The sequence below is a fragment of the Manacus candei genome, unplaced genomic scaffold (assembly GCF_025592945.1).
Source record: "Manacus candei isolate 608988 ecotype Guabito, Panama unplaced genomic scaffold, ASM2559294v1 h1tg000017l, whole genome shotgun sequence".
In the NCBI taxonomy this organism is placed as follows: domain Eukaryota; kingdom Metazoa; phylum Chordata; class Aves; order Passeriformes; family Pipridae; genus Manacus; species Manacus candei.
In genome coordinates, this window is record NW_026138065.1 from 16,145,285 (window position 1) to 16,157,623 (window position 12,339).

At 39.2% G+C, this 12,339-nt stretch overlaps 1 long non-coding RNA gene across 1 annotated transcript; it reads right to left on the reverse strand.

The window, feature by feature from the left end:
* Window positions 1–2,846: 2,846 nt before the first annotated feature.
* LOC127469031 (uncharacterized) lies at window positions 2,847–11,459 on the reverse strand. Its single transcript, XR_007903785.1, has 4 exons — window positions 11,366–11,459; window positions 4,902–4,959; window positions 3,836–4,086; window positions 2,847–2,892 (listed from the first exon to the last, which is right to left on the reverse strand). It is a non-coding gene; the product is annotated as an uncharacterized LOC127469031 (long non-coding RNA).
* Window positions 11,460–12,339: the final 880 nt, after the last annotated feature.

Here is a 12,339-nt window from a genome sequence, read left to right on the forward strand (position 1 = left end):
AACTGAAAGATTATAGGAGCAATTGGAAAGGGAATGCAAGGAGAGTTAGGAGGAGGCATGGTTAAGTGTGGCAATGCAGGGAATCCAATCCATCTTGGGTTTGAAATAGCAAGAAAAATCTTTCCATATCAAAATGTATGAGGTTTGTTTTATATCCTGCCTTACTAGGTTCCATGAATAAAGGAAGAAAACCCAGACATCATACTGGGCCGAATACTGCATCTATCACTTTCTCGTAACTCCTGTTCAAAGTCTGACTAACTATTAGATGCTCCCCGACCAAGACAAAATCTCTATTCCAAACTTTCTGATTGGAAACACAAAGTCTTTCATTAAAATCAACCTCCCCTTTCCAGTAGCTGAGGCATGATGAGTATAAAGAGCCTGTCCATCATTTCAGTCATGCTCCTGTAGTATGGTGTCTGTAAGCATCCTGAGGATTTCTACTGAGATAAAACTGAGATTTCTACTCAGATAAAACTGAGACTCTTTTGTCCTCTACACTGCTTTGAATTTGTTCATTCTTCCTAGGTAATAATTACTGCTTCATTTTTATCTCTCTACAGAAAGTACTTGACATGTCTTTGAGTTTGGAGTTGAGGGAAAGGTTGTTATACATGATGGCGTCATCTTGGTGCTCTAATACTGTTTACAGGCTTAGTATTGCCTTGTGATAGTATGGAAGAGTTCTATATCAGTACACAGTATAGAAGTCACTGCCATTTATGTGATCCATGGGGGCTGTTGAGCTGCAGAGACCTGCAGGATGCAGGACTGCATACAGTGCCCACTTCACCATCCCCACCTGAAATATTTCACAGCACATTTGGAATATGAGTTTGTGCTTTTGAAGTTTGATCTTTTACAAATGAAATAGATGAGTGAAATCTGTCCAGACAGTTTTTATTGCAATAGCACTAGTACTGCTTCATAATTATCTCTCCAGACATGACAATTGTTGTTCTCTTTCCAGATAAGATGATGGTCCTGCACATGATGGGATAAGGAAGAGAATGGTGCACAGCTCCAGCTGCCTCTCACAGCTTTCCATAGTGCCAACAACACCTGGAGTGACTGTTTCTGAGAACGAGAAAAAGTACTTTACTGCCCTTCCAGTATTGCTTGAGAAGTGTCTTCTTAGCCACTGGGATCCATTTCAGAGCTGCAAACTTTGGGGAGAGGAAGGCAGATCTCTGCACTCTAGAATAAAGCATCTAAGTTTCTGAAAGTCTAGTTTAGACATGTCCCTTGTTTAGACATGGCTACTTTAGATATTGTGTTCTTTCATAGACAGCTTAGGAGATCCCATTCCATACAAGGGGATGACTCACATTCATCATTCCTTAGATGCCAGTTTTTCCTCAGGTTTTCTATGATTGCTATATAAACTATTCCAGTTTAGCTTAATTGCTTACATCACAGATATGATTGTTTCTAACACATCACACAAAAATAGAAGACTTGAAAAAGTATATTTTAATATATTGGTTTGGAAAAAAAGAAAACAACACACACACAAAGCAACAGCAAAAAAAACCACACACAAGAAAAAACCCACTGTAAATCTATCTAAAACCAATTCACAGTAGTAATGCAATGTCATTGTTTTCCAACTATTTGGAGGTTAAATTGGGCTTTTGGCAATCTGATAACTTGAGCAAACAACTTTAAACTAGTTTTAGCCTCCCCCCTTCTTTAAATAAAGCTCAACTTGTAATATGGAATGTGAATTGTTTTGACTGTTAAACCATTCCAAACTCAAAACCCACTCATCATAAATGTGTTGAAAGAAGAATATATTTCAATAGTGCGACAGACTCTTTGAGTACCGTAGAGCAGCAGTCTTCAATCAACCAGACTTTCTTTCCAGAAACAGAAAATGAAAGCCTAAGTGCCATACACATTTTTAAATGATTTATCCAAATTGAAAGAACTAACTTTTTTGTGACTGATTATAACTGCATATATGAATGGCTATGGATAACAGGTTTCTTTCCCTTTTCAAAATGATATATAACAATGTTCCATGCAGAGACCTTCTATTTACACATCTGTTCAGCACCTGCTCATAATTACTTAGTTCATTTTTATTATTGGGCTTGTCACCATATTAATGTAGCTGTACATTCAAATTGATTGTAATTGCAAATTTCCTGAAAAAGCTTGCTTTCTGCAAGTATTTAATTAAACTGATATCCTAAATTAAAAATAATTATGTAACTGTACTCCACTACAATAACACATGCATGTCTCCCTCTACATACAAAATGGATATTTCACATAATTCATACAATATGTGGATTAATATTGTACAATTAAAGGTCAGCCTTCCACTAGAAAAGGAGGGATAATTAACTTCACTGTTTAGAAACCTGACATATTTCAATTAGGCAAGCAATTTGTCACAAACTTCATAAATCAAGTTATCAAGGAACACGTTAGCAATATTTTTAATAAATAGAGATGGTGAAAAGTAAGCGTATTACTTCTTGTGGCATAATTTTACTTGAGTAAATGGTTTATATAGAAAGCCTTCCATTTCTAGGTAATGAGGTCATATATAGTATGTCTCAGTAACTACCAGTGTTTATTTCCATTTACTGGCTGTTTGGAGGTCTGTGACAGTCAGTAGCCTCTGCTGAGCAGTTCTCTCTGGTACACAAAACACCCCACGACACTGCATTTGAAGCCTCTTTGGTTCTAGGATAAATCAGAAGAGGAGTTGGTCCCAGCCCAAGCACCTGAACAGCTCCGTTCCCACCAGTGTATTGTGGGAAGCTTCAGCACAAGCTGAGCTCACTTTCTCCAGTGAGTTTGATCCTCGTGGCACAGTCACAGACATCAGTGACCTGGAAACAGCTTCTACATCCCTGAGTGATTTCTGAGGCAGACCTGTGATGGATTGGCATGATGACACAAAATTACATGTTAAGAATTATTTTCCTCTCGTGGGAGAACTGAGATATTTTGAGAGGAAATTTTTACATTTCTTTTTGAAAGTATCTCCAAAAATCCTACAGTATTTCACGTTAGGGACAGTCAAGTATTGTCAGTGTAAAGGTTTCTGGAGCTATAGCCCAAAATATGCTTCCCAGAAACACAAAGCTGCCTTTGCTTTTTCCCAGTCCTTCTGTGTGGCTGTGTGAGCCCAGAGTGGTTGGTAGAGCCTGGACGGGAAAAAGAAGGTAGATGAACTGACCAAAAAATAGTCAGGTTTTGGTCAGATGCCTGCTGGACTAGTTTCAACAGAGTCATCAAATTCACAACTTCTCTACAGAACACTTAGTTTCCATGAGCAAGCCTTTTCTCTTGGAAAATATCCAAAATGTTTGTTCTAATGCTGCTCATGCTTATCTTGAAGTAAACTACAGGATCTGTATTCCACAGTGGCTGAGTTAGTCCATTCAGAAATACTAATGCCCATGAATATATATCCAGTGAACAGCAAAGCTAAGATCTGGAATTTGAACTCATAATTCAAAGAAAATGTGAAACAGGCTTTTGATTTGACCCACTGTGGCTATAAGAACTAAGTATGAAATACTGCTCTCAGCTCTGCTCCAAACCATTCAAAGTCTAGGGGTTGCTCTTAGAATTTGATTTGAACTCTTACTACGATTTTGTCAGTAATAACTGTGTTCAGATTTTTTTATGTGCGTGAGGTTGGGATATATAGCAAAGAGGTAATCATATTCCCTATCTCAGCTCTGATCTCAGTCCCACTTTCTGGGGATGCTACTGATACAATCAGCAGAAAACCAGATTTAATTGTTATCTAAATGATCACTGTCCCATCTGAAAGGAAATGGCTGAAGAAATTTCTGTTTCCTGCTACCTCTTGCCTCAATTCCTTGTGTGCATCCATAAGAAAGTTTCATTGAAATCGAAGGGCATCCATATATGATGACAGAGAGGCTCACAGCCAAAGTGTCCAGACAAATATCTAGAGCACTGCTGATGGGTTATTACAGTGAGGGAAGGGAGAAAGGGAAAAGTGAGAAGAGGGTTGGCTTCCCAGCTTGGAAGATCACCTTCTTCCCCCCTGTCACTGGCACTTTTCAGTGTTTCTCCATATGCAACGTCAATCTGAAAAGAAGGAGCAGAAAGAAACATTTCTTTGTCTTGTCTTGCAGTTACCTGAGTTTGGTGAAATAAATACCTGAAGAAAAGCACAAAGATCAGTGTTTACAGAGCCATTGTGCTGTCTATTCTTTTATATGGGTCCGAATCATGGGTCATTTACCGCCACCACCTGCGTCTCCTAGAACGCTTCCATCAACACTGCCTCTGTGCAATCCTAAACATCCACTGGTCAGATTTTGTGACCAATACATCTGTTCTAGAACAAGCACCAGTTTCAAGTATTGAGGCCCGTGTTGCTGACAACACAGCTGCATTGGACAGGGCATGTCTCAAGGATGAAGGGTGCTCTATGGTGAACTTACCACTGGCTGCCGCAAGAGAGGAGCCCCATAGAGGAGATATAAGGACTCCCTGAAACAACATCTCAGCCTCGGCCATATTGATCATCATCACTGGTCTACTCTGGTCTCCAATCAGGAGGTCTGGAGACACACTATCCATAACACTGCTGCTTCTTTTGAGAACACACGCAGGATCACTCTCGAGGAGAAAAGACAATGCAGAAAGAACCGTGTCTTGCCGATACCATCCAAGGAGTCCTTCTGCTGTGCCCTTTGCAATCACATTTGTCTATCTTGCATTGGCCTCTTTAGCCACCAGTGCGCTTGTAGCAAATGTGGGTAGAGTCCTTCCCAAATCTTCGTTCGTGAAGCCTAGCCATGAGTGAGCATGAGTTAAACATTATTTTGGGATCCTAATCCTAAATCAAGATCCTAAGGTTCCAAAAGTATACTGTGTCTCCAGCTTTTCTTACTTACCTTTCTGAATCTACACTTTTCCATTTCCCATCAGGGTTCTTGTTGGGTAAATCTGGCCCTGCTGGGGGAATGGGGGGAAAAAATGAAAAGGAAAAAAAAGAGTGTAATTTACTTTTCAATAAAACTATTTTCTCATAAACATTTTCAACTTATTTTGTTACAAAATTACCAAGTTGAACTAGAAACTGACGTTTCCTTCGTCTGAGAGGTACATCTTAAACACTGGTGTCCTAAAATGAAATTAAATGGAAATTGTTTCATGTTCAGGGATGATATTTGTTCTGGCATTCTTTGTTGTCCACATATTCACACTACACTAAATTTTCCTATATCTGCATTGCCATATACTTGGCAGGTACAGCAAAATAAACAGTAGCGTAGTTAATCAAGCCAATCTTGTTGGAAAGAGACTGAAAGGAGACTTTCATTGTTGTGGAAACCTAGCCATGACAGAAAACTCTGTGCCTCTCTTTGCCAACAAGAATTGGTTAGAAATTGAGTGAATTGGGAAATAATAGCTATAAATGTGGTTATGAATTACTGGCTTGATCTCACAAAGCATTTTTATTAACATTCAAAATTAAAAAGTGATAGAAGCTCAAGCACAAGCTGAAAGTATATGATTAAATGCATATTCTCTTTGTGAGGCAGTAATAAAAGTCTACTTTTTTACTGTTATGCCTGTTACACTGCCAGGAGAACTTATGCTCAGAACTAGGGACAGAAGGCTTTCTGTAAGGCAAGAGGTTTACTTCATCTTTATCTACACTATAGATCATAGAGATATAAGATGGCTGCCTTCTGCAGATGGAAATAATGGATCTCTTTCTTATCTACCATTCCAAGTTCATGAAACTGAAGACTATAGATCATTTCTCTTGCAGCTTTTTCGTTCCACTCTGTGCTGTCAGAAAAGTGTGATAACTCATTGTGATCTATACTTCAGGTAGCTATCAGATCAACCAAACACTGATCAGGTGATTACAAATACTGGAAGGTAATGCAATGTCTTACAGTATGTATATCTCTGTGTCTCTTGGAAGTAAATATTTGTGTGAGTAAAAGTGATCTTGGAGTACACCCTGACTGTAACCATGGCTCGGTCTCTCTTTCTCATGAGCCCACATCATCTGGATCCTGTTCAAGGACTTCTGAATAGTGGGAAATTTTGTGAGTTTGTATTCCTGTATGGTAAACTTCCTCTCTAAGGTCTGCCTAAGAATTAGGGGGTGAGAGAATTCCTGAGAGAATTTGGAAATTTCTCAGTACCCAAGGCAAGGCCCTACAGTACTTATATAGCATTAAAACCAAAACAACTTCACCCAAAGGGGGTGTCATTTGCATATAGCAATCTGTACCCACAAGAAGTTTTGTCCCACTGCCCATGTCAGCTCTGCAGCCCCAACCACAGTTTGAGTTCCTCCAAGTTTTTGCTCTAGACTTGACTGGGAAGGGATGTCGTCAAGGAGCCAAGTTGCAACTGCTTTCCCTTCTTCTCATCCAGGTGGTGGGATTTCCATTGCAGAAGGTATGTTGTTGAATATCTGAGGGGATGGGAAGGCACCTATCCCACAAGAGGCAGGTAAGGGTCAGGTACATAGCCAGGAAGAGTCCCCGCCCTGAAACCCTCTCCGTACACATACCCTTCATGGTTGCACTGAAAAGCCATTTAAAGTGCCACCCTGAACAGCCCAAAGACTGTTCTGTTCAGCCCTGTGAAAGTGCCATTGCTCCAGTTCCCCATAGCTTCAATCAGCTTCATGTCTTGACCCTTTAAAATGACCATCAAATGTGGCCTTTATTTGAGCTGCAGCAAACAATATCTCCTTACAACACTCCATGCAGAAGAAGGCATTGTTACTAATAAGAACAAATATATAATGTTAAGGATCCACTCTTATCCCACATCTCTGATAGAAACTGTATCTGTCTTACAAATATCTCATGCGTTTTCCATTTGGACATGGCCAATAGTTTCTCCTAGCTATGATGAGAACACCAAATGCACAAACGGCTCAGGCACATTGATCAGCATGACCCTGCTTAGTTCAAAGCCGAGTTCTTGGAGCACAGGTAATAGGATACCACCTTTACTCTTCCCAAATGCTGTGACCAGATGGAAACCAATCTGACACAATGCTAGACGAGCCACCTCAGAGCTTCCCTGACTGACAGGTTTGCCCATGGTCCCAGGAAGCCACTTTGGCTTACAAGGCTGTACTTACTGGGGCACTGTTCCCTCCACCAGCCCTTTTCCAGGTTCTGATGATGCTGAATTAGTGCTCCTTTCTGTTGTTCTCCTGGTGCTGAGAATTTGACACCACCAATATTTCTTAAATGGTATGGTGCAATATATTAAGAGACAAGGGGAAATTTGGGTCTCTATTTTGCTGTTTGATAAATAGCTATCTTATTAATACAAGAACTTCTCAACATACTACAGATTCCATCAGTATTCGAATCTGGTGGGGGTGGGGGAGGGATGTGTGTTAGACTGAAAATATAAACCCTTACACACGAAGAGTGGGAGGAACTGGGACTATGTATCTCTATGACATCTTGGTCAGTCTTGGCAAGAAACTTTTCCCATTTCTGTACTTTTACTGTATTTGAAATCCATTGAGAACCTAATCAAATTAATGGAGAAATAAAATGTTGGGGGAAAGCAAGGCAGTGTAAAAATAGAAACATTAACACAAGAAAATATTAGCTCTACATGAACTCTCTTACAATACTTTTTTTTGTTTAAATTAACATATAAAAATATTGCTCTGGGACTTTCAAAATCTCCAGAGTGTAATATATTAAAAAGACTACGACAGTGTAATGAAATAATGAATTTTATTTGACTTTTACCTCTCTGCAGTGCTGGAAAGAAAGAAGAAAAGAAGGAAAGAAGGAAGGAAGGAAGGAAGGAAAGAAAGAAGGAAAGAAGGAAAGAAGGAAAGAAAGAAAGAAAGAAAGAAGGAAAGAAAGAAAGAAAGAAAGGAAGGAAGGAAGGAAGGAAGGAAGAAAGAAAGAAAGAAAGAAAGAAAGAAACAAAGAAAAAGAAAGAAAGAAAGAAAAACAAAGAAAAACAAAGAAAGAAAGAAAAACAAAGAAAGAAAGAAAGAAACTCAGTCTACTATGCACTCATCATAAAGACATCATTATGCAGTGGAGTCACTACTGGACAAAATAAATTGGAGTGCCTTACCTGTGTTTTTCTAGCACTTAGCTTGTGCTTTCTTTTTTTTTCAAATGTTTGTTTTGAGGATAATTGCAAGCCCTTGACACATTTGTACCCTTGAGTTATTGGTACATATTCTTAAGCCGCAGAAATGGAGTTGAGATCAGCAAATACTTAGATTGCCTTTCAGAGAGGATTTTAAGCAGAAAGCTCACAGCAACTTTGTTGTTTTATATAGGTCTATAATCTTCAAAAAATTAGGTATTTAATTAATGAAATCTAGAAAACCCATGGCCAAGTGAGCAATGAACTGTCAGTAAATTACTCCTAGCAGACGGTTGGAAAAATAAGTCCTGATATGTTGTTGCAAGGGTGTGTTAAGGATGTTGAGGGGAATTAAAGAAGCTAATATTTTCTATCCCAATACACCTCATGAGTACAACCTAACAACTAGTGAAATTCTTTTTCGTTTGCTCTTGAGTCACCTGGGATGCCTGGTGCCATCATGCACTATATGCTATAGGTGCAACTAAGACCATGGGTGAGTGGCTTAGACACACTACTGCCCTTTCTAGGAGCCTGCTGCTCCCCAAATTCCATCACAGAAAGATTTTTTTCTCTTCATGACAGGCTGAGGACACAGTTGTGAAGAGTGCAGTAGAAGGCTTGTGCTTCCTGGCCAGCTATCAGTTGCAATAAAGACCTAAAATTATCTTTTTTTACATCATTAAAAGAAGATTGACTATAGATCAAATTATTTACTGGAAGCTTGTGATTTCACGTAACTAACCATGGCTTTGAAGTAAGATGCAATGCACTTGTAAACTACTTAGAAACACTTCTACATTTACATGAAGCAATCTCTGAAAATCTACAAGTTAATAGCAATATTTATGACCTTTGATTCCAAGTGAAAAATTATGTCAATCTTTTAAGTCACTGAGGTACAGACAAATAGAGGAATGGGTGCTTTTTTTATTTCTTAATACAGAGATTTCAGAGATCATTTGAGGTATTAGTTACAATTTTTGGAGATGAATCACACAAAAACATAAAGACAGATAGACAGCTATGCCACACCTGGTGCCAGAAAAAAATCCTTCTATGACCCAACCAGCAAGTCCGAGACTTTAACCTGAAGAGTGTCTTTTACTGATGAGAAAGTAAAGACATGCTTTGGGCCAGACTGCCTGTCTCTGTCAGCCTGGGGGTTTGGGGCATTCTCTCCAGTAGGTGCAGGATCTGCTGCCAACAAACCAGGATGCCGTTTCAGCAGACAATGGATGCCTTTTGTCTGAAGATAAAATCCACCTAGAGTACAAGGTTTGTTTGCCACTCATGCTGTCAAAGAGTGGGTGCATGGATCTTTGAGTGAGAAAGATTTCTTCCCTAAAAACTGGCTTTAAGTAGCTAAGCAGTTGGAAAGACAGTTTGGAACTAAGTATCTCTTATCAATTTTTGATTATTGTTAGCCTGGTTCCATGCAAGCTTGTGAAGTTGATGCAAGATAAAAGGACCCTCCAGTGCCAACTATTTCTAGAATCCCAGCAAAAGAGGCTTTGCTACTGTTGGGTTTCTGTACATGCATTATTCCTAACACGGTTTGCACTGCAGCCCACAAGCCTTGCCAGTACTTTAAAACATTATTTGGATGAGAAATGCCAGACCTGGCAACATAGTGGTATAATACACTAATAAGCAAATTCTGAGCAACATTCAACAGGTAACAATTTTTTTATTATGAAGAATTTTTATTTAATGTTTTCTTAGAAGTAGTGACACTATATCATCCATAATAAATCATTCTTGATTCTCACTAATGTCTTTTTTATCCATTTCTGTTTCTAAATTATGGGAACAAGTTTTGGAATTCAATGGGAGACAGATGAATGTTGCAGCATTCTGCTGTGAATCCAGAGTATTTTTTTAAACATCTTGCAGTATTTCCAAAAAAGTTAGAAATACCTTTATGGCAACAGACTACAAGGGGCTGTCTTTTTCTATAGAACTCTAAACACACACACACGCATTTTCCTTCCTGATTTTCTCTGCATGTGTCAAAGTTAGGCAGGAATTCTATAACACTTAGTACTTGCTGATGTCAAAATGACTGCCAAATGAATGGTTTATACTGGAATATCTCATTATTTATATAAGTATGTTACAGTATGGACATTTAATTTAGTTCTCATTCCAAACCCATGACAAGTCACTTTGACACCTTTGAGAAATGTTTCCCATGTGGTAAGACAGAGCACTCAAAACTGTAAAAGGCAAGAAAATAGATGACTTGAATTAAAACAGAGATTTTTAAACAATCAAAGGAAATACTTTAGGCTTCTAATAACACATCTCAGCCATTTACTGTTTAATAACTTTAATGATGAATTAATATTTCTGGGGAACAATGATGGTACAGTAGTTTTGTGGGTTGTCTCTTTTCACTTCCAAAAGAAAGGCAAAATTTCACGTGCAATTATGGAAATGAATTTTTGAATATGAGATGTAAGTACTTTCATTTGAGGTTCCAATATGTTGTGGTGCTGCTGTAGATCTGAGCATGGGAGAATTCAGGTACCAAGCCCAGGTACTGAGACAGCCAGGCAGGGATTTGGAACTGCACTCCCTATGCCTGTCTGTTACCATCTTATCACCTTTTGCTTTACAAATAGAATAGTCATGTTTACCCCCCAGTCTGTAAAAAATACCATTTTAGCCAAAATACATCTCTGCCATAAAACTAAATCAGACTACTTGTGTAATGGAGCTGGATGGAAAGTAGCATCAAAGCTTGATTTACAGTGCAGACTAGGTGTGGAAGTGTTTGGTTTCAAAGCTGACAATTTATACAGGGAACTTTCTCCATGAAGTGTGAGTCTGAACCATGAAGTCTGGCTTTGGAATGGCAACTGTCTGGGTTCTACCAAGATATGCTCCTCCTCACTACAATGAGAGACCCATTTGCCAGGATCCCTCGCAACAAGGACCACACACTAGTGCTCCTATACACAAATGATGATGAGGGCTAATAAAGCTAAGTATAAGACTAGTAACACTGGGTTTCTACTGTGTGAAAGACTGCTGTGAACCCTTTCCATGCCTGCTTGCTTAGCTCCGAGATACCTAAGGTGTGGGACTTGAAAGTCAGAACGGCCTCAACATGCAAGTGAAACACTTAATGACCATGATATTTCGCCAAAGTAGTACTGTTTTGTCATTTAGAGGGCAGCAAGCAGGCACCCATATGCAGGCAAAGACCTTAGTTACAGCCATACGCATCTCCCAAGGAACACACCTTGGGACTTCCTTGCAACATCAGGCGAGTGCCTTTCAGCCTCTGCCACAGAGATAAAAATGAGTAGAGGTGTCTGAGTTCTTGCCTGGGCCAGCAATAGACAGGTGTCATATCTATATCAATCACAAAACAGAAGTATTTCTTGTCTAAAAATGCTTAGTGTATAATAAATAAGACAGCAAGAAATTACCACTTAGACAAAGACCTAAAAGACACAAAACACAAGGTCTTTAGAGTGTGCTTTGTTTATATTTTTATAAAATAAATATTTGACAAGCTCTTTTGAAGAGCAAGATCTTTTAGCCAACCTGGATAACATTACTCAATGTTACTAAAACAAAGATAAAATACTCTCAGTTGCGACTTCTGAAGCTTTTTATAATCCGTTTTCTTCTTTTTTTTTCTGCTCATCATCCTAACTCATGTGTGCTCACTCTCGAGCCCCATCCTCACCCCTTACCACCATGAGCTTCTCCCCTGACCGCAAGTGCAAAAAACAAGATTATCTTCCAAGAGTATCTAAAAGGGAGGAGAGCAAAGACAATGCTTTCCTAGGGATTTTTGTGTTTTCTCCTTCAGACTATATTCTATGTCCTTTAGAGGGGTGGATGCACTATCTCACTGACCCAAGCCCTTCCTTTGGAGAAACAGCCAGCAGCCTGGCCACCTGGGGAGGCTCCTGCAGTGCACCAGGCAATCTTGCAGCCATGAGACGTAATGGAGCACATGAGACTATCTCCAGGAAGGTCAGTGGGGTCACCTATCCCAGGCCCCACATTTTAAGGTAATCTGGAATCTCTAAGATGGGAAGCTGTATTTTTTCCAAGGAGGCTCATGTGTATCCTAAGCCAGTTAGTTTCTTATAAGACTGGTGTTGTAATGGAGTACAAGAATGTTCATGCTAAATGGAAAATGAAAGGGGACTACTCCGCCTTTAATGAAACAAAACACAAGTAAGTCAGTCTTTAAATCTT